The 27329-nt window shown below is 44.7% G+C and overlaps 1 long non-coding RNA gene across 3 annotated transcripts in view; it reads left to right on the top strand.

The window, feature by feature from the left end:
- Nucleotides 1-24853, top strand: part of LOC119949500 — a 144700-nt gene extending 119847 nt beyond the window's left edge. For all 3 annotated transcript variants that reach the window (XR_005457210.1, XR_005457211.1, XR_005457209.1), the window contains exons 3-4: nt 18906-18996; nt 24482-24853. This is a non-coding gene — a long non-coding RNA (uncharacterized LOC119949500). The remainder of the gene's footprint in view (nt 1-18905; nt 18997-24481) is intronic.
- Nucleotides 24854-27329: the final 2476 nt, after the last annotated feature.

Here is a 27329-nt window from a genome sequence, read left to right as displayed (position 1 = left end):
AAGTCTCCCCAACTTCAGGGTCTTTTTGAGATCATACCTCCTTCAGGATACCTTCCCTGAATAATCTCTAATCTGTCCACCCTTCCAAGGGTCACTTTTTCCCTCTATGCCAACTAAACATTAAGTTGCTACAGCTCCCAAAATATTATGTACATATTTTGCACCCTTTATAATTCCTTCTGTCTTTAATTTATTCACGTGCCTGTCTCCTCTGAAAGCATCGGTCTCTCCTGCTAGACTGTAAACCCTTGGAGGGCAGGGATTATGTCTTCTAACTCTTTAGTAGTCTCCCAAGCACTTAGTACAGCAGTAGGTGCTCAATAAATGCTTTTGGATGATGATGAGTGTCTCCTTGGAGACAGCAAGTGAGATAATGTAACATCGGCCAGCACAAGGAGGGAGAAATGTTTGTTTTCTTCTGCCCTGAGGATGAATTCCAGGGAGGAATCTCGCTGATTGATGGATTATGGGTATTGTGCAAACCCAATGGATGAAGAAGCCACCAAACCTACATGAATGCACTCATAAGCTCAGATGATGAAGTCTTGTGGAAAACTGTAGCCGATAAATTCTCCCTGAAACAGAAAACCTTCAGAGGGAGAGGCCAAATATTTCTGGCTCCATTTTTATGAGACCATTTCCACAGTGAAATATTCCATTACTATTTCTGTCAGTGAAGATGTCACTAGTAAATATGAGCAAGTGCTTCTTTGGCAGTAGGAAGGAGGGAGGAAGAATTTGTGGTTTTATTCCTAGCATAGTCGTTCCCACAAACCAGATTTACATTTGAGAAGTCATTCGGTTACTGAAGTAATTTATTTAGACCCACAAAATGGCTGACTCTTTAGCCTTCTCCCCTCACTCTCACCCACAAGCCACAATGAACGTCCATGGAGGTCTCCATCATTTGGGGGACCAGAGTGAAGAAATGGCGGGTATATGTGAGGCAAATTGGAGATTTCGGGGAAATCATTTTTCCACTTGGTGCCTTGGAGAGGTAGTAGTAGTAATAGCATTTATTTAGTTATTTATGTCGGGACCTAGAAGAGTTGATTCCCCCTGCCTATCCTCAATCACATTTATTGAACATCTACTGTGTATAGAGCCCTGTACTAAGTGCTTGAGTGGAGGTAGCATCAGTCAATCAGTGGTATTGTTTGAGTGCTTACTAGGTGCAGGGCATGGCATAGTGGATAGAGCACGGGCCTGGGAATTGGAAAGCTGTGGATTCTAATCCTGGCCCCGTCACTTGTCTGCTGTCTTGGCCAAGTCCCTTCACTTCTCTGGGCCTCAGTTACTTCATCTGTAAAATGGGGATTGAGACTGGGAGCCCCATGGGGAACAGAGATTGTGTCCAACCTGATGTGCTGGTATCTACCCCAGCGCTTAATACAGTGCCTAGCATACAATAAGCTCTAAACAAGTACCACAGTTATTATTATTATCACCAAGCACTTGGGAGAATACAGTATGATAGAGTAAGAGTTATGCAATCCCAAGCATTTAGTACTGTACTCTGCACACAGTAGGTGTTCATGAAGTAATATCGAGTAACTGTAGACAGGAAGCTTACTGTGGGCAGGGAATGGATCTGCCAACTCTATTAAATAGTTCTCTCCCAAGCGCTTAGTACAGTGCTCTGCTCACAGTAAGAACTCAATAAATACTTTTGGTTGATTATTTGACTCTGTCTCTAGTTTCCCCTTCTTCTTTACCCCTCATCCTTCAAGTCTGCCTTCTTCCATGCACTCCCACCCCCCCTCACATCGTTAGAACATCATTTTTCTTCAAATAGTATTCGTTAAGTATTCACTATGTCCCGGCCACTTTAGTAAGTGCTGGAGTAGATACAAAATAGATTGGACAGTCCATATCCCACGTGGGACTCACAGTCTTAATCCCCATGCATAAATGAGATAACCGAGGCACAGAGAAGTTAGGTGACCTGCCCAGGGCCACACAGAAGACAAGTAGCGGAGCCAAATTAGAACCCAGGTCCTCTGATTCCAAGGCCGGAGCTCTTTCCATTAGGACACACTGCTTCCCATCAAGCCACAAAGCTGGATAACCATAAACGTTATCCAGGCAGCCAGAGAAATTTGGCCTCCAAAATACCTCTTTTCGTTCTCTTCTGTAAAGACTTTCACTTGCCACCCACCCCACAGCATCTAGAACCACGAGAGACCAGCTCAGGAAGGCGGGTTTAACACTATTCTGTTTAATCAAGAATGAATCAAATGTCAGAGACTCAGTGTTCTAGATCAACGATTTCCAGGATTGATACATCTTAAGTAATTAGGTGACTCTCTCTCTCTTCTATTTCTCTCTCCCTCTCTATCTCTCTCTCTCTCTCTCCTTGGTGTTTTCCACATCGGAGAAAGGAACAGATTGGCTGCTTTGCTCTGATGACTGCTAGCAACAGTGTTTGTTGTTAACAGAGACATTTACACCTAACCACCAGTTGGCAGGTGTTAACACTTTGTTACTTGCTATTCCCACATGCTGAGGATTGTGGGAAGGCTGCCAAGCTTTCCTGTCTCCTGTAGCACTTGAGTTTTACAACAACAAGAAAGAATAATTAAAAAAAAAGGGGGTGGGGGGATGAGAAAAGGAAACATCAAGTAGCTGGTTTTCCAATCTTACCTGGAAGGAAAATTAGGCCCTCCATCCTGCTAATAATAATGATTGTGCAAGTTATTAGGCAATGAGATACATCATGTACTTCCCAAGCGCTTGGTACAGTGCTCTGCACGCAGTAAGCGCTCAGTAAATACGATTGAATGAATGAATGAATGAATCCTGGTTTAGTGGAAAGAGCACAGGCTCGGGGGTCCGAGGACTCGGGTTCTAATCCCAGCTCTGTCAATTGCTTGCTGTGTGACCATGGGCAAGTCGCTTAACTTCTCTGAGCCTCATTTCTAGTCTCCCTCTTAGACTGTGAGCCCCATGCAGGGCAGGGACTGTGTCCAACCTAATTAACGCGTATCTACCCCAGTGCTTAGAACAGGTTTGGACACATAGTAACTGCTGAACAAATACCCCCTCCCCCACCGAAAAAAAATTGCTCTGTGTCCAGCACTATTTTCTAAGCACTGAGGTAGATCCAGACACACTCCATGTCCCACACGAGTGTCAGGGTCTAAGAAAAGAGAGGAATAAATACTTATTCTAGCATCTTTTGACAGTAACACCTCTGCCCTTTTCATTAGGCAGTAAGGTTTTTCAGTGTGTCTGCCAACTCTGTTACATTATACTCTCCCAAGCGCTTAGTACAATGATCTGCCCACAGTAAGAGCTCAATATATATGATTGATTGATTGCTATGTACTAAGTACCTGAGACAACATACAGAAACATGACATAATAATAATAATAATAGTAGTGGCATTTATTAAGCACTTACTATGTGCAAAGCACTGTTCTAAGCGCTGGGGAGGTTACAAGGTGATCAGGTTGTCCCACAGGGGGCTCACGGTCTTAATCCCCATTTTACAGATGAGGGAACTGAGGCACAGAGAAGTTAAGCGACTTGCCCCAAGTCACCCAACTGACAATTGGTGGAGCCGGGATTTGAGCCCATGACCTTTGACTCCAAAGCCCGGGCTCTTTCCACTGAGCCACGCTGCTTCTCATCATGATCATGATCATGGGGTCATGATCCCTGACCTCAAGGAGTTTCCAGCCTGAACAAGGAGATAGACATAAAATTATTTGCAAACATTGAAGTCAGAATAAGTAAGAGGAATGTTTAAATCGCTAAGCAATTTGGGGAGTTCAGGGTGTCTAAACATGAGGGGGTCCAATGCCCCCCTGAAAGTCTTGGGCTCATGTACCTCATGTACCTAGCTTAGAACAGTGCTTTGCACATAGTAAGTGCTTAATAAATGCCACTATTATTATTATTATTATGTCTTATGCTTCTGTGTGTTGTCCCAGGTACTTAGTACATAGCAATCAATCAATCATATATATTGAGTTCTTACTGTGGGCAGATCACTGTATTAAGTGCTTGGGAGAGTATAATGTAACAGAGTTGGCAGACACACTGAAAAACCTTACTGCCTACTGAGGGAAGACCTTAATTCCAGGGAATGAGAGGCAAAGTCCACCAGACTGTAAAATCCTTGAGGGCGCGGATTGTGTCCCCCAACTCTATTGCACTGTACTCTTTCAAGCACTTGCTACAGTGCTGTGCATGTAGGAAGTGCTCAGTAAACACCACTGATGGGCTGATTGAATGAAATCATTTAGCTTCCATTTGGCTTGGCTCATTTGGATCCAGGAAAGGATTTACGCTGTTCTATACTTGGGGAAGGAGAAACTGAGTGAGCAAGGACATACAGCTTGTGCTAATTTTAATGTAATGATTTGCATTTATTAAGCACTTCTCAGGGGCCAACCACTGTATTAGGCACTGAAGTATAGACGGGATACCGTCGATTCTCCTTTACTACAGGAGCTATATCTTTGAGTCAATCACTGATATTTATTGAGTGCTTCCTGTATGAAGAGCACTGTACTAAGTGCTTTGAAAAAATACAACAGAGTTGGTAGACATGTTCCCTGCCCTCAACAAGTTTATAGTCTTGAGGGGGGAAAAGACCATTTTTTGCTATTCTGCTCTCCTCTTCTCCAAACTGTGAAAAAACAAACCATAATACAACCATCAGGAGAGGGACGAAAAGGCTACATGTTTAAATTTGGGCTCCTTCTAAAGTTCCTCTCCAGCTTCGCAATTTTTTCCGATGCCCCTGCTCCCCTTGCCCTCTCGGGCACATAAAATGCTAAGAAAAAAGATTTCTGTTGACTTTGGCTGGCCGGCCACTTACAAGACAGGCAATAAAAGTAATTCTGTAAATTCCTATCAGGATTCCTGGCCCATGAGCGGGATTGTCAATTTTTTTGTTCACTTCTCCCCTCACGTATGTAAAGTGCCCATGGCGGAGCCAGAACTAGAACTCGGGTCTCTTGAATCCCAAGCCTGTGCCCTTTCCCATCATTCCCATGGGGGTGAACACCAGCACATGAGTCTGTTCCATTAAGTAATTCTTTGTTTAAATGCATACTTTTGATTTTATAACTTCCAATGAAATGCAGCAATATACGAGGCTCTTGTCTCCCCCAATAGACCGTATTCTAGGGCAGGGCAGAGCGCTTAGAACAGTGCATTGCACATAGTAAGTGCTCAATAAATGCTATTATTATTATTATTATTAATGGATAAAGCACAGCCTTGGGTTCTAATCCCAGCTCCACCACTTGTCTACTATGTGATCTTGGGAAATTCACTTTGCTTTTCTGGGCCTCAGTTACCTCATTTGTAAAATGGGGATTGATACTGCGAGCCCTACATGGGACAGGGACTGTGTCCAACCCAATTGGCTTGTATCTACTCCAGCGCTTAGTACAGTGCCTGGCACATTGTAAGTGCTTAACAAATACCATTGTTACTATTTTCGTTTCCTGTTGAAAGAGCCCAAGTGCCCGGTACAGATCTCTGTTCTCATGATGCCCTCAGCTGATGTTTCTGTTAATGATGGCGATGATGTTGTTGGAGAGTTAGGAGACGCAGAGCTGTGGAAACTAAGGCCAAACCTTGCCCACAGTTAGCCTGGCTTGGTTTCCTTCTGGAAAGGGGAAATTAATTCAACAAGAAACCTCGGGGGAAGTGAGCAGGGAAAAGCACCAGAAGAGAATATGGAGTGCCCAGATCCCAGTGGCAAGAAAACATCATGCCTGTCCTCATGAATATGTGTTGACACCGATCATTTAACACATTGTTCCACACAAATTATTTTAAACTTACTGGGAGTACATTTTAAATGCTTTAAATTTTAAAATACTGGGAGCCTTGCTTCCAGAGCCCTTTGTGTTTTCAAGCCGCATTGAGAGAAATGTCTGCTAGCCAGTTACATGGGCCATCATCATCATCAATCGTATTTATTGAGCGCTTACTGTGTGCAGAGCACTGTACTAAGTGCTTGGGAAGTACAAGTTGGCAACATATAGAGACAGTCCCTACCCGACAGTGGGCTCACAGTCTAAAAGGGGGAGACAGAGAACAAAACCAAACATACTAACAAAATAAAATAAATAGAATAGATATGTACAAGTAAAATAAATAAATAAATAAATAAATAGAGTAATAAATATGTACAAACATATATACATATATACAGGGCCATCTGATGCCTCCCTTTTCTCCCAATGGCTCCCAGCTCATCTCTGTTTAGCTAGTGGCTCAGACTTCCCGTGTCTGGTTTTAATAATGATGATGCTATTTGTTAAGCGCTTATTATGTTCCAAGTGCTGTTCTAAGTGCTGGGGGAGATACAAGGCAATCAGGTTGTCCCATGTGGGGCTCACAGCCTTAATCCCCAGTTTACAGATGAGGGAACTGAGGCACAGGGAAGTTAAGTGTCTTGCCCAAAGCTAACAAGAGGCAGAGTCGGAATTAGAACCCATGACCTCTGACTCCCAAGCCCGGGCTCTTTCCCCTGAGCCACGCTGCTTTCAAGCTAATATCCTGGCGGAGAAGGATTTTGTCTCTTGATCCGCTTCGGTACTCAATTTAATTAATTGTGGTATTCGTTCAGTGTCTGTCATGTGCCAAGCACTGGAGTAGATACGACATAAGCAGATGGTATACAATCCCTGCCCCATGAGGAGCTCATAGTCTAAGGGAGAAGGGAAAACCCATGTCTTACCCCCATTTTACAGATGAGGAACAGAAGCACAGAAAACTAAAGTGACTTTCCCAAGCAGGCAAGTAGAGGAGCTGGGATTTTTTTTTTAATGGTTACTTATTAAGCACTTACTACGTGCCAGGCACTCTTCTAAACTCTACAAGCAAATCGGTTTACACACGTAGGGCTCACAGTCTTAATCCCACTTTCCAGATGAGGTAGCAGGCCCAGAGAAGTGAAGTGACTTGCCCAAGAGCACACAGCAGACAAGTGGCAGAGCTGGGATTAGGACCCAGGTCCTCCTGATTCCTCGGATTCCCTGATTCCCTTGCTCTTTGCACTAGGCCACACTGCTCTGGAATAGCATCGGAGGTATCTCCCCTTGGGTGAGGCCTGGCCAAGACCAGTGGGGCTTTCCGAATGAGTGTGTCTGTCTGTCTGTGTGTCCGTCCACCACACCTGCCTCGGATTCAGGACGTGTCTCCAACAGGCGTGGGAGGGAGCCGCCATTCCTCTGAAGCGTATCCTGCCCCAGATCGCTCTGCACTACAGATGTTCCCAGCTCTCCACCACATCTGTCACATCCCTGTCAGAACAGAGGCGCCTGGGAGCCGCAGGGCAGAAAGCTGAGCGGACGGGCAGCTCGGCGTGCTGAGAGAGGTCTCTGGTGAGCCTGTCTGCTCATTGAAATGCGAGCCCGCTACTGCCGGGAAGCCATAGGCTATGGCAGAGGGAGTCACAAAAATACCCTTCACAAAACAGGGGCCATTTCCCGCGTGTCAACGGGCTTCGCAGGGGTGGGAAGATGGTCTGCCCTGCTCCGGGGCCCGATCTTTCCTTTGCTGGGTTACTGATTTGCCGTCTAGTGTTTAGAAACTCAAGGCTCCAAGATGTCAAGGGTTAACTGGTACATAGGTAACAGAAAAGTAGCATGAACTCCACTTTGTGGGTTGTTGGTTTTTTTTCCTGGAAACTTAAAAATTCCAATCCTGTTACATGAAGGTAAATCATGCAGAAACTCCCCAGCTGTTGATTGCATTGTGGAAGTCAAGTTCGGCATTTCCGCACCTTTGTTATCAGAGCAGAGTTGTGAGAGCATCCGAATGAAACTCTCTTTCACTTTATTGTTAAGGGCACATCTTTCTAGCAACGCGGCTCTGCGACTTCCTCCTCCAGCAATCCTTTGGAGACCCATTGATGTGGTGACGATAGGCTGTGTGCGTTTGTTGCCACGGGTTTTCATCACCGATCTACCCCTCATGTCTCTGCGCTTCCATTCAGAGCTCCCTCTCCCATTTGCGGTGCTAAACTACATTCTTCCCCATCTTGAAATCCTTCCAAAAATATCACTCCCTCCCAGAAGCCTTCCCTGATAAATATCCCCCCCACTTCTAGTCATACCTTTCTCGCAGACACCTTAACACCTAGGCATTTTTCTGTTTATTGATGGTTTGTTATTTATTCATTTGAGACTGATATCTCCATAATAATAATAAATGTGGCATTTGTTAAGCACTTAGTATGTGCCTGGCACTGTTCAAAGATACAAACAAACCGGTTTGGACACAGTCCCTGTCCTACAAGGGGTTCACAGTTTTAATCCCCATTTTATAGCTGAGGTAACTGAGGCACAGAGAAGTTAAGTGACTTGGCCAAGGTCACCCAGGAGATAAGTGGCAGAGTTGGGATTAGAACTCAGGTCCTCTGAATTCTAGGCTCGTGCTTTAATCCATTAAGCCACGCTATTCCTCATCTAAGTAACTAAGCAGTGTGGTTCAGTGCAAAGAGCCCGGGCTTTGGAGTCAGAGGTCATGGGTTCAAATCCTGGCTCCGCCAATTGTCAGCTGTGTGACTTTGGGCAAGTCACTTAACTTCTCTGGGCCTCAGTTCCCTCATCTGGAAAATGGGGATTAAGACTGTGAACCCCACGTGGGACAACTTGATCACCTTGTAACCTCCCCAGTGCTTAGAACAGTGCTTTGCACATAGTAAGTGCTTAATAAATGTCATTATTATTATTATTAAGTAATAATAAATTTACATCTAAGTAACAATCGTATCTTTTTCATCGTCATCAGCGGTCACATAGAGGGTGGTCGCATGAGAAGCAGCGTGGCTTAGCGGCAAGAGCCCGGGCTTGGGAATCAGAGGACGTGGGTTCTAATCCTGGCTCCGCCGCTTGTCTGCTGTGTGACCTTAGGCAAGCCACTTAACTTCTCTGTGCCTCAGTTTCCTCATCTATAAAATGGGGATTAAGAACGTGAGTCCCCTGTGGGACAACCTGATCACCTTGTAACCTCCCCAGCACTTAGAACAGTGCTTTGCGCATAGTAAGCACTTAATAAATGCTATTATTATTATTATTATTCTCTGTGCCTCAGTTCCCTCATCTATAAAATGGGGATGAAGACTGAGCCTCACGTGGGACAACCTGATTACCCTGTATTCCAGTGCTTAGAACAGTGCTTGTACAGTGCTCTGCACACAGTAAGCGCTCAATAAATACGATTGATTGATTGAATGAATGAATGAATGCTTGGCACATAGTAAGCGCTTAGCAAATGCCATCATTATTACTATTATTATTATTATGGGGCATCAAGTTTCAGATCAAATTGAATGTCTAATAGACCTTTGATCTGTACAACTTTTTCTCTAGCTAGTCACATCTGTGCTTTGGTTGTACTATTTTAAGTGTTTAGTACAGAACACAGCATCTAGGAGGCACTCAATAAATACTACATTCCATCTCCCTTTCTGGACTTCCTTCTTTCATGTTCCTGCTGCTCCCAACAATTTTGAGGTGTGACGGGACAGAGATGGCATTTAAACAGCTACATTCCCTCCTCTAACTCTTCCTCTAGTTTCTCAATTCCATCAATCTAGCCCCCTTCCACCACCCCAGTCTGTCCCATATTTTAGGGTGAGGATCTCAAATAGTAATAATAATAATAATATAATAATTAAAAAGCAATAATGGTATCTGTATTTCACACTTACTATGTGAAATGGTATTTCACACTTACTATGTGAAAGCACTGTGCTTAGCTCTGGGGTGCTATATCCCTTTCATACATGTGGCTCATAATCCAAGGGGATGGAGAACAGGGATTTAATCCTCACTTTACAGATGAGGAAACTGAGGCACAGAGCTGTTAAATGACTCAGTCACACAGTAGGTAAGTGTAGGGAAGAAATGGAGCTGGGCTGGACAGATGATTGATTCTCATTTTTAAGAGTGAGGAACAAGGATCAAAATCCCCATTGGAGCAGGAAGAAATCAAACTCTCCCCACTGAACTTTTAGACTGTGAGCCCACTGTTGGGTAGGGACTGTCTCTATATGTTGCCAACTTGTACTTCCCAAGCACTTAGAACAGTGCTCTGCACATAGTAAGCGCTCAATAAATATGATTGATTGATTGATTGAACTGAAAATCACAATTCATAGACATGCAGAAGATGGGCAGTTTTCTTCTTTTTCCGGGGCCCAACTTTGGAACCTAGCAAAATCTTCCCAGAGCACCATGTTGAGAGACTCATCTCCCAGAAGGACGTGTGAGCCGCCAACACACAATTTTAATTTTTGTGAGTAATAATTATTGGGTCAAACGATCCCCAAGAATAGATAAGACTTAATTATTCCGATTCAATAATTATTACCCATCATGAGTCAAACTGGGAGTTTGGCATATGCATGTCTGCTAGGTGAAAGGCATTCTAATTCCTTTCTATTTTCAGAAACTCATTACCTTTGTGTTGGGTTACAATGGTTTCTCTGACACATCTTCCCATGACACAGCTTCCTGTCTAAGCTAATAGTGAAAGAACTCCATAACCAGAACGCATTATCTTAGGGTTAATGTATCAGCTGCTTTTGTATTGCGACTTTGAGAATGAACGTATCGATTTAGGATAGAATGGATCGGAGGAAATGCTCATCAGAAGTCTCTTGCTGCTAGGTGATAGCTGATTCTCGCTCTCAAAGACGCTACCCTTTATTTTCAGAGATAAGTAGACGTGTTGGTCTTTGATTGCCCTCAGGGTACCATTACGCTGTGCTGAACATTTAAGAAAATATCAGAGAACCACCGGACAGGTTTCCTGCCTACAAGGGGATCACACTCTAGTAAGGCAGAAACAAAAATATTTACAAATAGAGGAATTAGAATAAATGATTAAACGGGCAATGGAATATACATTTTTGCATTTCTTTTTCTCTTACAAATCTGAGATATAAATTAAATCAATCTTGCTGTTAGACCGTCTTGCTGCTTCATCAATCAATCAGTCAATGGTATTTATTGAGCACTTATTGTGTGTAGAGGACTTTCTAAGCACCTGAGAGAATATGGTATAACTGAGCTAATAGAGTCCCTGTCCTCAAGGAGCTTACAGTCTAGAGGGGGAGACAGGCATTGAAATAACTTATGGATACATACATGAGAGGTGTGGGGCTAGGGCTGGGGTGAATATTAAGTGCTTAAAGGGAAGAGATCCAAGGGCGTAGGAGATACAGAAGGGAGAGGTAGTAGAGAAAATGAGAGCTTAGTCAGGGAAGGCCTTGGAGATGTGATTTTAGTAAGGCTTTGAAGGTGGGGAGAGAAGTAAAGAGAAGCAGAGAAGCCATGTTGCCTAGTGGGTAGAGCACAGCCCAGGGAGTCAGAAGGATCTGGGTCCTAATCCCGGCTCTGCCACTTATCTGCTGTGTGACCTTGGGCAAGTCACATCACTTCTCTATGCCCCAGCTACCTCACCTGTAAAATGGGGATTAAGACTGTGAGCCTCTTGTGGGACATGGACTGTGTATCTACCCCAGTGTTTAGTACAGTGTCCGGCACCTAGTAAATACGTAACAAATACCATTAAAAAAAAGGAAGGGGTGGGGGTGTATTCCATCCTTTCGGCAAGTGAACACCATTGCACTTTGTTTAAGAATTTGAGACCGTGAGCATTGCCTTTACTGGATCAGAACAATGACCCATCCAGCCCAGGATTCAGCCGCTGACAATGGCAACCCCAGGACATTTAGGAGGCTAGCACGTAGCTGTCCTCAGGGACAGGCACTTAGTTCTTCTATGTTATGGGCTTTCTGTAGATGTTTCTGACAGAATGCAGTAAGACACTTAGAGAACGTTCTTCCAACAATGCCCAACTGCCTGGATAGAATGCCATGCATTGTTGGAATAAACTGTCCCATTTCAAAGTGTGCAAACTATAAAGTGAATTTTCCTTAGCAAGTGAAGAATGGAGCCCAATTCATCCATCAGTGGTATTTATTGAGCTCTTACTTGTGTGGGACACTGTACTAAGCACTCAGGGGAGTACAATAGTCTGAAAGTTCATTGTAGGCAAGGAACATGTCTGCCAACTCTTTTATATTGTACTCTGCCTAGTACAAACCGATGGATTTCTTGATACAATAGAGTAAGTAGACGGGGTCCCTGCCCTTGAAGAGCTGAGAATCCAAAGGGAGGGACAGGTATTAAAATAAATTTCAGGTAGGGGAAGCGGCCGTGTTTAAGAATCTGTAAATGGTTAGCACTATGCTCTGCCCACAGCAGTCACTCAATAAATATCATTGATTGATCTGTTCATAAGTTGTGGGGGTAGGGACCTAAATGCTTAGGAGGTCGGACAGTAGTGTGGGGAGATGAATGATTAGTCAGGGAAAGCTTCCTGGAGGAGATAAGATTTCAGTAGGGGGTAGGGTTTGAAAAGAGGAAGGAGTTCCTTCTTGAGCAATGGCTGGGACGGATGAGAAAACAATGAGGGGGTGAAGGAGAAGTGGTATTGGAAAGTTGAAGGGGAAGCCCCTGAGATAGGGGAATACTTAGGATATCTCCTATCCAATAGCCCCAATTTTTCCATTTTCATCCCTAACTTCTCCTCAATTATCCCTTAAGGACCTCTCATCCATGAATTCATTGAAATCTTTCTTGAACCTACCAGTATTCTCTGCCCGCACCACTTCCTGTGAGAACAAATTCCATCTGCTCACCACATGCTATGTGCAGAAGGGTCTCTCATTGTTTGCGGTGAACTTACTCCCTTCAAGGTTCATCGAGTGTCCCCTCATCCTGGTGGCAGAGATCTTGGTGAACAACAGTTTGGTCTTTGCCTTCCTGCGCCTATCTCAATTCAGAACCTCACAAGTTCCGGGTTCACTCACAGAGAGAGGCATTGAGAGCCTGTTGTTGGGTAGGGACCATCTCTATATGTTGCCAGCTTGTACTTCCCAAGCGCTTAGTACAGTGCCCTGCACACAGTAAGTGCTCAAAAAATACGATTGAATGAATGAATGAATGAATAGGTTTCAAAGACGTTGAACTTTCTCCCCACAGGAGAAAAGAACAGAGTTCAGGAATGGCCTGATTCTAGACTGTACGCTCATTGTGGGCAGGAAATCTGTCTCTTTATTGTTATATGGTACTCTTCCAAGTGCTTAGTACAGTGCTTTGCACATAATAAGTATGGTTGAATGAATGAATGAATATTCACCTGAAAGACTAAAGGGCTCTTACCAATGTGGCCATCATCTTGGCTCAGGTTCCCCTCCCGATTCCCATAAAAGTAAGCTGTCTTCTTTCAAGGTTGGGGAAGCAGTGTGACCTAGTGGAAGAAGCCCAAGCCTGGGAGTCAGAGGCCTTGGGTTCGAATCCCGCTCTGCTGTGTGACCTCGGGCAAATCGCTTAACTTCTTAGGTCACCCAGCACACGAGTGACAGAATTGGGATCAGAACTCAGGTCGTTCTGACTCCCAGGCTCGTATTCTATCCTCTAAGCCATGGTTCTCTACCCAGTAGCAAACAATAGTTAAAAAAAATCCACCCCCCCTTAAATCCAGACTTTTGGTGGATGTCACTAACCAAGTAGAGGGTCTACCCAACTGGAGTTTGCTGGTGATAGAATTGCTCTGGTTCTAATTCTGGAAATCACAGGATCACAGCATGACAAGCTATTTCTTTCCCCTTGGTGCACTCTCTTTCACTGGCAATCCAATGCTCTCTGCCCCTTGCTCCTTAGCTCCTGGGGGAAGAAACTCTCCAGAATCAAAGGCCCCAAAGAAAAGAACAAAACAGCTCAATCTCCTCAGGATGGTAATTGAAGGAGGAAAGAGGAGCTTTGTAGATCTAGGCTTCTCTCCCCCTCCAGGCAATGAAGACTTTTTTGGGAACCACATGAGAGAGGGTCTGGGAATAAGAGGAGACCAAATCACAAAGACTAGAATGATGTGATAGACGTGATCAAGATACAGTGAGTAGCAAGCGAATAACCCCAATTTTCCCCAAAATACATCTTGACTGCTGGCTAGAACTGTCCCCTTTGAGGCAACCATGCTCATTGACCCCCCCCCCCCCCCCCCCCCCCCCCCCCGGCCCTGGAAGAAAACATCTCCCCAGGGTATCAATCAGTCAATTGCATTTATTGAGCGCTTACTGTGTACAGAGCTCTGTATTAAGCACTTTCATTCATTCATTCATTCGATCATATTTATTGAGTGCTAGCTGCGTGCAGAGCACTGTACTAAGCACTTGGGAAGTACAAGTTAGCAACATATAGAGACTGTCCCTACCCAATAACGAGCTCACAGTCTAGAAGGGGGAGACAGACAACAAAACAAAATAAAAGCACTTGGGAGAGTATAGCATAACACAGCTGGTAGATACAGCCCCTGCCCACAATGAGCTTACAGACTAGAGTGGGAGACAAACATTAATAGAAATAAATAAATTACGGATATGGACATAAGGGCTGGGGGGCTGGGGGGCGATGGATAAAGGGAGCAAATCCAAGTGCAAGGGTGACACAGAAGGGAGTGGGAGAAGAGGAAATAAGGGCTTAGGCAGGGAAGGCTTCTTGGAGGAGATGGGCCTTCAATGAGGCTTAGAAGGTGGGGAGAGTGATCGCCTGTCGGATATGAAGAGGGAAGGCATTCTTGGCCAGAGGCAGGATGTGGGCGAGAGGTCGGCAGTGAGATAGACATGATTGAGGTTGGCATTAGAGGAGCGAAGTGCAGTCACCAACCAGGTTGGGTGTAAGACCTGGATGTGCATCTAGCTTTACTTCTATTTATTCTGATGACATGACACCTGTCCGCATGTTTTATTTTGTTGTCTGTCTCCCCCTTCTAGACTGTAAGCCTGTTGTTGGGTAGGGACCATCTCTATATGTTGCCAACTCATACCTCCCAAGCGCTTAGTACAGTGCTCTGCACACAGTAAGTGCTCAATAAATACGATTGAATGAATGAATAAATACGACTGAAAGAATGAATGAATCCTGCCTCTGGCAGAGATGTCAAAGCGGACTCAATGCTTCCTCTGCTCAGTTTCCCAACACCAATGGAACACCTCAGTATCCACTGTCAGAACCCTCAGAACCCTGGTCTGCCTCTCACGGACATTATTCCCAACTCTTTATAGGGTTCGTATTTACAACAGTGGCGTTAATCCACGTATTAACTTGAAATCCAGGCCTGTGAAATTCACATTTAGCAGCTAATTTATCGCGCCTGTGACTCTGATCCACGGCCTTACAGATTTTTATTCTCTAAACGCACTCGCCTGGTGAGAAACTAAGCAGGCAGTGTTCCAACGTGTCCACCTACTTCAAGAAGAGAGTGACGAGTGGGAATTGAGGTGGGGATTCTTGATCATCTTGCTTCCGTCTCCCAAGGATACTTGATCAATCAGTGAATGATATCGATTGAGTGTTCACTCTGTGCCGAGCACAGTGCTAAGTGTGTACACCAGTGAGTAAGCTCCTCAGGTTGGGAAATTGTCTCAATAAATACCACTGATCTATTGATTGGGAGTGGACGATAGAGTTAGTAGACACAATCCCTGCCTTCAAGAAGCACACAGTGTAGTGGAGGAGCATCATGATCATGGTATTTGTTAAGTGCCAAGCACCGTACTAAGTGCTGGGCTATGTACAAGATCGATTTATAAGTCTAAACAGAAGGGAGAACAGGTATTGAATCCCCATTTTGCAGATGAGGGAATCGAGGCACAGAGAACTCAAGTGACTTGCCCAGTGTCAGACAGTGATTAAGTGGTGGAGCCGAAATTAGACTCCTCCACACCCTCAGACTCCACTCCAGAGCTTATAACCTCGAGCACTGGGCAGGAGCAGTGGGATCTATAACACCAATGACCCCAGGCTCACATATCCTAACGAGGCCCATGACCATCATGAAATAACCCCAAGCCCTAGAATTGAATCAGGAAGAGCTGAGACAATTGCAATATATCTCTCAGTGCTAAGCAATTGCGAACTAATCACCGCCACAGCCTGGTTGAAGCATAATGTCTTCGGAGACCTTTCAAGCTGGGCAACTCTTTGATTCTATGAAAAATGATAATTTCCTCCAAAGGGGACCAGTGCCATTGCAGCCCTCTCTGTTCCCGCTGCATCCAAGGACATCTATTAAGAAATCTCACTGGGAAGAAACCACTCGACATCTATCCCTCTCCAACCTGGGGTCAAGCGTTTCTGGACGGCAGGATGTGGATCGGGCTTCTTCACTGGGCTTGAGTTACTGGAAACGCTTGGAATGAGGTGAAATGCATTTTAAGAAGTATCTAGGAATTCATTATTTTAGGTAGTGTCAAGGAGACACTGTGCCAGGGTTTTTATATATATATAAATTGGGTGAGGCAGAAATACTAAGGGGACGAGAACATTATTGACACGTTAATGACTCATTAAGCTTTTCCCAAGTGCTGCTAAGTGTTGTTATGTTTCTAAAGGTTGGACCAAAGTCAGGGACATAATCCTCACAAGCCTGTGGAATTTGAAGCCACCACCCATATTTTTCTGCTATTTAATTAACTCCGCAGAACATAATGCATCCAGGATGTATCTCTGTCGGAAAACCGGTGAAGACAGTTCTTTTCAAACTCCCGCTTGCTGTCTCTCGGTCACACACATTCACACACACATACACACTGTCTGGCACATATGCTCACGTGAAATCACACATACTCTCTTTTATGGTATTTGTTAAATGCTTACTATGTGCAGTACCGGGATTTGAACCCATGACCTCTGACTCCAAAGCCTGTGCTCTTTCCACTGATCTACGCTACTTCTCTAGTAATTGTAGTATTTTGCTAAGTGCTTTCTCTGTGTCAAGCACTGGTCTAAGCTCTGGAGTATATACAAGGTCATCAGGTTGGACACAGTCCCTGTCCCACATGGGGCTCACAGTCTTAATTCCTATTTTACAGATGAGGGAACTGAGGCACACAGAATTTAAATGATTTGTCCAAGGTCACGCAGCTGACATGAGTAATCCCAGCTCCGCAACTTGTCTGTTGTGTGACCTTGGTCAAGTCACTTTACTTCTCTGTGCCTCAGATACCTCATCTGTAAAATGGGGGTTAAGACTGTGAGCCCCACGTGGGACAACCTGATGACTTTGTATCTACCCCAGCACTTAGAATGGTGCTTGGCACATAATAAGTGCTTAACAAGTACCATCATCATTATGAGGCAAGATTAGAACCCAGGTCCTCTGACTCCCAAGTCTGTGCTCTTCGCACTTGGTCACGCTGCCATAATCCATTTGTGGGGAGAAATGACCCTCTCCAGGATTCATCGCAATCAGTCATTGGAAGGAGTTCCAAATTCCCATGGTTTTTCCAGAGTTGGGGTGGTGAGAGTCCTTTTGGACAGACCCCTCGAGGAATGAAGGACCGTAGCCTGTAAACTCACTGTGGGCAGGGAATCTGTCTGTTCATTCTTATATTGCACTCTCCCAAGCACTCGGTACAGTGCTTTGCCCAAAGAAATTGGGCAAATTGGGCGTTCAGTAAATATGATTGAGTGGCAGCAGCTCAAACCCTGAATCCGAGAGACCAACCGAGCAGCCCGAAGATGTTTCATCTCTGAGAGGGGCTGGGGATGGAGGAGGAGGCTGACTGGTGAAGCCAGAGGGTGTGAGGATGAAAGAATCCTTTTCATTTTACCCCCTGATTTCCCTCCCTTCACATCCAATGGGACAACAGCACTTAGCAGATTCATGGGCCTGGATTGTCATCCAAATCAAAAAAAAAAAGAAGCAAACCAAGGGAATCCATTAGAAATTGCTTCTGCTACCTCATTAATCTTTTACAGCAAATAATGCATGCACAGCCATGCTAGCAGGGTCTCCGAAGAATAACATTTTTTGTGGGGTTATAACAAATTAAAGAAATAAATTAAGTCACCAGCGCAGCGGGGAACTTCTTGAAACCTCAGGCTTTGCAGACATTACTATTGTTCCAAAAATCAAGACACACAAAAGGAACCTTTTCCTGAGGAAGAAATGCTATAGGGATTGCTTGTACATATATTTTTTCATTTTCGTTGCATTTTTCTTCTAGGATTTCCTCCTGCTCATCCCCACAAGCCACAGCTCCTCTTTTCACCTGTCTTTATAAGGCGTTTTGAAGAAAAATACTTAATGGTCCAACTTGTGGGTTAAATACACCCAAGCTGCATGCTGTCCATCAAATTAAGGTTATTTTTCACTCAGGCTTAATAATAATGACGGCATTTATTAAGCGCTTACTATGTGCAAAGCACTGTTCTAAGTGCTGGGGAGGATACAAGGTGATCAGGTTGTCCCACGGGGGGCTCACAGTCTTAATCCCCATTTTACAGATGAGGTAACTGAGGCACAGAGAAGTTAAGTGACTTGCCCAAAGTCACACAGCTGACAATTGGTGGAGCCAGGATTTGAACCCCTGACCTCTGACTCCAAAGCCCGTGCTCTTTTCACTGAGCCACGCTGCTTCTCCAGGCTTGCAGCATCTATGGAGACTGGATTGAGTCCTAAAAGAACGCTAGAACAGGAGGCAAGCTTTCAGTTTCTCAGCTTCCTCTCTGTTTAGCTAGGTGACCTGAGAAGTTATTATTATTATCACCTACTAAGTGCTTAACAAATACCATTACTATTATTATTATTACTGTGGGCAGAGCACTGTACTAAACGCTTGGGAAAGTACAATAGAGTCAGTAGTGGTGAGGCTGAACTGCTGCTGATTTTAGAGGCGCAAGAAACCTGGGACTGAGGTCAGAAGGATTGGAATGAAGACAGCTGTCTCCAGCCTCTTCCTGCAGAGGAATACAGAGAACCCACCCAAATCCCGCTGTCATAATTTAGTGCACGTGACCGAAATTCTTAGCAGGCCAACTCATTTAGAGAGTCATAAATCCTTTCTTCCTCTCAGGGAACCACCTTCTTTCCATTGACGTCCGGGGGGATTTTCAGCTGGAGAGACCAGCCCAGAAACAGCACTCCACATTTCTACCGGTCGACAGGTAAAATTGGGGCCCTAACAGTTCTGAAAGGAGGACTCTCTACTGCAGGTTGGTTCATTCTGTCAGTGGTATTTATTGATTGCTTACTGTGTGATAAGCAATTATCTGTGTGATACCACAATTATTATATGAGAAGGAACATGGCCAAATAGAACACAATCCTGGGAGTCGGAAGGACCTGGGTTCTGAATCCAGCTCTGCCACTTGTCTGCCGTGTGACCTTGGGCGAGTAACTTCATTTCTCTGTGTCTCAAAATTACCTCATTTGCAAAGTGGGAATTAAGACTGTGAGCTCCACATGGAATAAGGACTGTGTCCAACTCGATTTGCTTGTATCCACTCCAGCACTTAGTAGTGTCTATCACACAGTAAGTACTTAATAAGTACCATTATTATTTTATTAAGCACTTGTCATCCTCCCTGGTCATTGGGTGGCTTAGGGGTGGAATGGGGCCATCTTTTTCTGACCCTTGGAGTTGGCCCATGAATGTATTGAAAGAATTTGAAAGACTGTATTAATTAAGAATTTGATCACCAACTTGACATTGAAATCACTCAAAAACAAAACATGCGTTGCCATAGGAGACAATAATTGAAAGCATAAAATTGAAATACAGTATGACGATTTCAAAAAACGAAGAGCTTGCTGGTCAGATGGGTTCAATACTTCCCAAAGCTGGGACATTTTGATTCTGCCCCATGGCGGAAATAAATGCAGGGGAGTTGGCAGAACCACTTCTAGGAGCGAACTCAGGCATGTGGTATCGGAGATTCCGAGAGAACCTTGATTCTGGTCTAAAGAGTTTCTTGTATGGAGCAAAGTTGTGAGAGGGATTAGAGGATTTTGAGAATTCGAATGGACTAGCCAAAGACCGAGGCAGAAGGCACAGTGGATGAGAGAGAAATCTAGGCTGAGAACAAATCATGGAGTGGCTGGCTATCAGAACTATAGGGAAGCAGCGTGGCTCAGTGGAAAGAGCATGGGCTTTGGAGTCAGATGTCATGGATTCATATCCCAGCTCCACCAATTGCCAGCTGTGTGACTTTGGGCAAGTCACTTAACTTCTCTGGGCCTCAGTTACCTCATCTGTAAAATGGGGGTTAAGACTGTGAGCCCTCTGTGGAACAACCTGATCACCTTGTAACCTCCCCAATGCTTAGAACAGTGCTTTGCACATAGTAAGCACTTAATAAATGCCATAAAAAAACTATGTCTGGACTTGCGTATTCAGGTACTCAATCATTCATTGAGTGCTTACTATGTGTACTAAGTGCTTTTGAGAGTGCAATTAACAATATAACGGACATTTCCTGTCCACAACAAGCTTAGAGTCTGGAGTTCAGTTCAGTTTAGACTTCAATTCAGAGAAGGGCCACGGTGGTATCTGAGCTGCCCAGAGCTCAGGACGTTGTGTGACACAGAGTAAGCACTTAACAAATACCACAACCATTATGGCATCCATTTCAGAAACGAGTATGCTGTTCTGGAAATCAGAAGGCCTGGATTCTAGTCCCTGCTTCACAAGTACAGAAATTCCTACGGAGAATGTGTCTTCAAGAGGGAAGTTTTCTCACCAAAAAACCACCCCAGGGTTTCCACAAGGTGGACAGTCCCATGAGGGAGGGGAACACCACAGTGGCTATCAAGGCAACTGCCTGCTGGGTCATGGTTCCACTTCGGCCATAAATGGGTCTTGCATAAAATCTTAGGGCTAAGGTTGTTTTTTTTTAATTTGTTTTTTATGATGGTATTTGTTAAGTGCTTACTATATGCCAAACACTGTACCAAGCGCTGGGGGAGATAAAAGCTAATCAGGTTGGACACCATCCATGTCCCACTTGGGGTTCATCCCCATTTTACAGATGAGGTAACTGGGGCACAGAGAAGCTCAGTGACTTGCCCAGTGTAACACAGCAGACAAGTGGCAGGATTAGAACCCTGGTCCTTCTGATTTCCAAGCCCATGGTCTATCCATTAGGCCACACTGCTTCTCTTCTAACCATACACCCTGTCTCCTTCTCCCCATACAAAGCCTAACCCACTCAAACCAGCTCCAGCCAGGACCTGGATTGAGCAATGATTTAGTGACTCCAGACAGTGTGAACTGTCAATCTGGAAGAGTCAACTCAAAAGAATCCCCTCTGGGGAATATCTGGATTAGGCTTCGGTCCTGCCCAAATTCACCTGATAATTCCTCCACCTCCCCATTTGGCTGTGAAAACCTCTTCCCCTTCCAGCAAGGCTTCCCATGAAAACCTAGCAAAAACCAGTAGGACAGTGAGGCTGTCCAATTCTTTTTTTCTGGTATATGTTAAGCACTGGGGTAGATATAAAGTTGGAAAAAAGTCCTTGTCTCCCATGGTGCTCACAGTTTTAATCCCTGTTTTTTCAGATAAGGTAACTGACATACAGAAAAGTTAAGTGATTTGCACAAAGTCACACAGCAGACAAGGGGTAGAACTGGGATTAGAACCCAGGTCCTCCTGATTCCCAGGCCCTTGCTCTATCCACTGAGACTGTAAGATTGCTGTAGTCAGGGAAGGAGTCTGTTTATTATTCTATTATACTTTCCCAAGCACTTAGTACAGAGCACACAGTAAGTGCTCAATAAATACACTTGAATGAATAAATGAATGAATGAATAGATCACATTGCCTCTCTGTTTTAAATTTCACTTACATACTCTGCTCTGATTTCTTTTTAATAATAATAATAATAATGGCATTTGTTAAGCGCTTACTATGTGCAAAGCACTGTTCTAAGTGCTGGGGGGGATACAAGGTGATCAGGTTGTCCCGCGTGGGGCTCACAGTCATCATCCCCATTTTACAGATGAGGTAACTGAGGCTCCGAGAAGTTAAGTGACTTGCCCAAGGTCACACAGCAGACATGTGGGGGAGCCGGGATTCAAATCCACGACCTCTGGCTCCAAAGTCCGTGCTCTTTAGCTTGCACCCAGACCCTCAGAGTATAAATATGCAGCTGGCTAGTTATACATTTTGATAAGAACATTTTCAGGCCTGGACATGTCTTGACCAAAAGAAAAAAAAAAGAACCTCCCCCTCCCCCCGCACCGCTCCCCCTGCAAAAAAAAACAGACTTTCAGTACTTGTGATCCTAAGTATTCTGAAAAATATTTCAGCCCTTGTTACACATTTCTGCTCTAATATCCACTCTATGAACTCTTGGTGAAGAGTAAGTCTCCAAAGCCTCTATAAGGAGACGATGCAGTACTAATGAACTTAGAAATCGTTAGGGCACAGCCTCCAATGTCTTTTTTTTTTTTCTCTCGTATTTCCATCCCAAGGAGCTCCTGAAAAGAGACTGTGATTGTCATTGGGGGGATGGGGGCATCCAAATGGAAAGGCCAAGGTGGCAGGGACGGTAAGAATGAAATGTGATCCAACAGCTTGAAAAGGGCAGGGCTTGGATGGTATTACAACTGAAGTGTATGTGTGTGTTTATGTGTGTGTGTGTGTTGTGTAGTGCCCAGAAGGCAGATGTGGTTGGCCCCAGATCATGGAAAGTTCTCAGAAATCTGCCCGGTGCAGTAAACAGCTCTGAATTGGAAGGGTGGTGAAAATATCAGCGAATTTCCAACACGCTCAATTTTAGGTGGCCGGGCAGTGCCCAGATCAAGCCATCAATCAGTGACATTTACTGAGTGCATACTTTGTGCAAAGCACTTTCATTCATTCATTCATTCATTCGTATTTATTGAGCGCTTACTGTGTGCAGAGCACTGTACTAAGCGCTTGGGAAGTACAAGTTGGCAAGCTGTACTGAGTGCTTGGAAGAGGATGATTCAGTTGGTAGACATACTCCCTGCCCTCCCTCAGTGAGCAGTCTACTGTGCGCAGAACATTGTGTTGAGTGTTTGGGAGAGGACAATTCAGTTGGTGGGCACGCTTGCCCAGTTGCCCAGATTAGGCAGCTGGGTGCCACCAGACCCCATAGCAACCTTGACTTCGGATCCCCCTGGGACTTCCTGGTGGTTTGAAACTGCCTTAAGTGGCTACACGACGCCCGTGGGGGCTGCCAGTAAAGTTTGGAGAAGTAGTGTGGCTTAGTGGATAGAGCACAGCCTGGGAGTCAGAAGGTCATGGGTTCAAATTCTGACTCCACCACATGTCTGCTGTGTCACCTTAGGCAAATCACTTCACTTCTCTGGGCCTCAATAACTTCATCTGTAAAATGGGGATTAAGATTGTCAGCCCCGTGTGGAACGTGGACTGTGTCCAACCTGATTATCTTGTATCTACCTCAGTGCTTACTAGAGTGCCTGGCACAGAGAGAGCACTTAACAAGTGCCATCATTATTATATTATTATTTGACACACGTGCCAGTTTAGAGGCGCTCTCTGTGTGCCCTGTGGATGGGTGAACACCAAAAGAAAGCTCATTGGCTTCTGCTCCTGTCTGGGCAATCCTTCCCAAAATCCCAAAATGAGTCACGCTGCTGAACTCCGGTTGAATTTGCCAGTCTTCAAAATGGTGGCACTTAGTGGTTTCTAAGATGACACTATCCAGTTGGGAGCCAATAGGCCTTCCTGTCCCTTTTTTAAAAAATTTCAGCCCTCAGCCTTTCTCCACCTTCTCTCCTCTGCCACTGAGTTCTGTGGTTCGGAAGTGGAAGCCATGTTCATAGGAAGGGAACTCAACAGAGAGAGAAGCGGTGTCACTCAGTGGAAAGACCACAGGCTTCTGGAGTCAGAGGTTATGAGCTCAAATCCCGGCTCTGCCAATTGTCAGCTGTGTGACTAAACTTCTCTGTGCCTCAGTTACCTCATCTGTAAAATGGGGATTAAGACTGTGAGCCCCCTGAGGGACAACCTGATTGCCTTCTAACCTCCCCAGCACTTAGAACAGTACTCTGCACATAGTAAGTGCTTAATAAATGCTATAAAAAACCCATCAGCTCTGGAGTGATGAAAAATGACAGAATCTCCCCTTTGCTCTACACTGGGGCAGAACTCTAAAACCCAGCACTGGTGAAGTCAGGCAGTCAGTGGTATTTATTGAACGCTTACCTGTATGCAGAGCACTGTACTAAGCACTTGGAAGAGTACGGTACAACAGAGTGCGGACACATTCCCTGCCTGTAATGAGCTTACGGTCTAGATGAAAGCAAACGAGGTACTTGCTCATGTCCTTTCTTCTCCACCCTCAGCTGAAGAACTGAAGGCAACAGTGATCTTCAGAGGAAGGTGAATGTAATGATCCCCTCTCCCCATTAAAGCGAGGCAGCCTGGTCTGGTGGAAAGTGCCTGGGATTGAGAGTCAGGACGCCTGGGTTCTAGACCTGACTCTGTCACCACTAGCTGGGTGACTTAAGCAAGTCGCTGCTCCCTCTCTAGACTGCAAACTCATTTTGGGCAGGAAATGTGTCTCCCAACCCTGTTTATAAAGCTGTCTCCCCAAGTGCTTGATAAATACCAACAAACTTTAATTTTATTGACCAGAAGTGTTCCCATTTCCTTCCAGGTCACAGAAAGGGGATATCTGGCCAATGTTCCCACTGTGTCCAATGAGAAATCCATCTCCCTCCCGGTCCATATTCAATTTCCCACACTGCCATGAAAATAAGCCTGGATTTCAGAGCCACATAGAACGGGATGACATTGCCTACAGACACTTTGAAGAACTTCCCTTTCATTAGTCATTCTATAATCACATTAACTTAGATGGAAAATCTGAACTGATTTTTCCCCCAGAGGCCCGGGGCGGAATAATTGTAAAAATCTGTGAAATCGGATAAATACAATTCAATAATTATATTGATAAATAAAATGAAAATCAACTAATTGTGTCATTCACTCAGAAGCTCGCCTCTGCTATTGCCAGCTTTCTGCTTCAGTGCCCGCTAAACTTTTCTGTCACACTTCAATAAATTTAATTGTGCAGAATAAATGAGCTAATTTTTGAAGTCACAGGCTCTGTTTGCAAGATAAGGGTGGTGATTTATTGACCTCCTGCAGCTCGCTATGAGTGTCACCCTCATATTCTCCTGACAACCTGGGAAGAATTCCCCCTTCTCCCTCTTTCCTTGTCTCCCTATCTCACTTCTTGAATTAATTCAGTGCCTTTCTCATGACTGGGAGAACAGAACACCCTGGGATCAGGGTAGTAATAGTAATAATAGTAGTAGTGCTAGTATTTACTAAGCACTTATTGTGTGCAGTTTGGTTTCTTTCTAGAGAAGCAGCATAGCCTGCTGGAAAGAGCACGATCCTGGGAGTCAGAGGACCTGGGTTCTAATCCTGACTCCGCTACTTGTGTGACTTTAGGCAAGTCACTTTGCCTCTTTGTGTCTCAGTTACCTCACCTGTAAAATGGGGATTAAGACTGTGAGCCCCGTGTGGGACCTGGACTGCATCCAACCTGATTACCTTGTATCTACCCCAGTGTTAGAAAAGTGTTTGACACATAATAAGTGCTGAACAAATACCAACACTTTTTTTTCCTCACTTGATCTCTAGAAAAATGTTCTCCTTAGAGCTATCGGCACCCACAGAACTTGAGTGACCCAATCACTTTCTCGTGAGCTCAACTTTTCCCCTCCAGCCCCTCACCTTTTATTCTCAGAACCTTTTTGCCCCTTGTCTAACTGTTCCCTTCCCCCTGCTTCCCCCTTTAACTTTAGAAGCTTGGTGTATTGGCTGAGGAAGGCGGGAATCGGAACCTATCGCTTGGAAAGGGGACATTTCATTTCGAGACTCGATTTATTCCTGGACAAATAGTTTTCAGGCTCACTCCAAGTGGGCTGCATTGAAAGGTCAAAGTCAGAATTGCTGGAGAGATGAACTAGGGTTTACTTGACTCTAAAGATCCCCAAAGAAGGGGATGGGTTGGGGAGGGGAAATGGGAAGGATGCGCAGGTGGGTTCGGTTGGGAAAATGTAGTGTTAACATCTTGTAATTTATCTAGATAGGTTAGCCTGCCTTGACTTGACAATCTCCCGGGAGCCCACAATCTGCCAGAAGCCCACAGTCTCCCAAAAACCTACAATCTCCCAGGAATCCACATTCTTCCAGGAGCACAAAATATCCCAGAAACCCACATTCCCCCAGGGCCACACATAGGGAAGCAGCAGGGTCCACTCAAAAGTTCAAATCCCACATCTGCCACTTGCTTGCTGTTTTGACCTTGGCAAGTCACTTAGCTTCTCTACGCCTCAGTTTCCTCATCTGTAAAAGTGGACATTCAATACCTATTCTCTTAGACTTAGACTTTGAGCCAATGTGAGACAGGGACCGTGACAAACCTGATTATCTTCCACCTACACCAGTGCAAAGTACAGTGTTTGGCACACACTAAATGCTTAACGAATGCCACCGTTATTATTATGACATTCTGCTAAGATTGGGTAGTACCTGAGGCCATGGAAATTGCCTTGCGGATTGTTGTTAAGGCCTCAATCAATCAGTAGTGTTTACTGAGCGCATACTGTGTGCAGGACACTGTACTAAGGGCTTGGGATAGTACTAGAGAAGCAGCATGGCTCATCATCAATCGTATTTATTGAGCGCTTACTATGTGCAGAGCACTGTACTAAGCGCTTGGGAAGTACAAATTGGCAACATATAGAGACAGTCTCTACCCAACAGTGGGCTCACAGTCAGTGGAAAGAGCCCGGGCTTTGAAGTCAGAGGTCATGGGTTCAAATCCCGGCCCAGCCAATTGTCACCTGGCAAGTCACTTAATTTCTCTGTGCCTCAGTTACCTCATCTGTAAAATGGGGATTAAGACTGTGAGCCCCACGTGGGACAACCTGATCACCTTGTAACCTCTTCAGCGCTTAGAACAGTGCTTTGCACATAGTAAGTGCTTAATAAATGCTATCATTATTATTAGTATATAATAATAGAATTGGTAGACACATTCGTTACCCACAATGGAGCCAGAAATTCCCTGACTGAGCCCTCCTTTCTTTTTCTTCAACCCCCTTCTCCGGCACCCTGACTTGCTCCCTTTAGTGATTTCCCCTTTCCAGTCCCACAGAACTTACATCCATATCTGTCATTTGTTTGTTTCTGTTAGTGTCAGTCTCCCCCTCTAGACTGTAAGATCATTGTGGGCGGAGAATGTGTCTGTTATATTGTTACATTATAGTCTCCTGAGCACTTAGTACAGTGCTCCGTACACAGTAAGCACTCAGTGGATATGTTTGACTGACTGATTAACTGACTGACTAGAAACTCTGAATACAAAACACATTTCTGGGCTCTTGGGGTGAATCCCTCAGTGAGAGCAATTCCAGGAACCCCTTCCAAAATCAACAGGTGAAGCTTCCAACACCATGAATATGTCTTTTGTAGATCTGCTGATGTAA

The sequence above is a fragment of the Tachyglossus aculeatus genome, chromosome X2 (assembly GCF_015852505.1).
Source record: "Tachyglossus aculeatus isolate mTacAcu1 chromosome X2, mTacAcu1.pri, whole genome shotgun sequence".
In the NCBI taxonomy this organism is placed as follows: Eukaryota; Metazoa; Chordata; class Mammalia; order Monotremata; family Tachyglossidae; genus Tachyglossus; species Tachyglossus aculeatus.
This window is presented reverse-complemented; position numbering and strand designations above follow the sequence as displayed.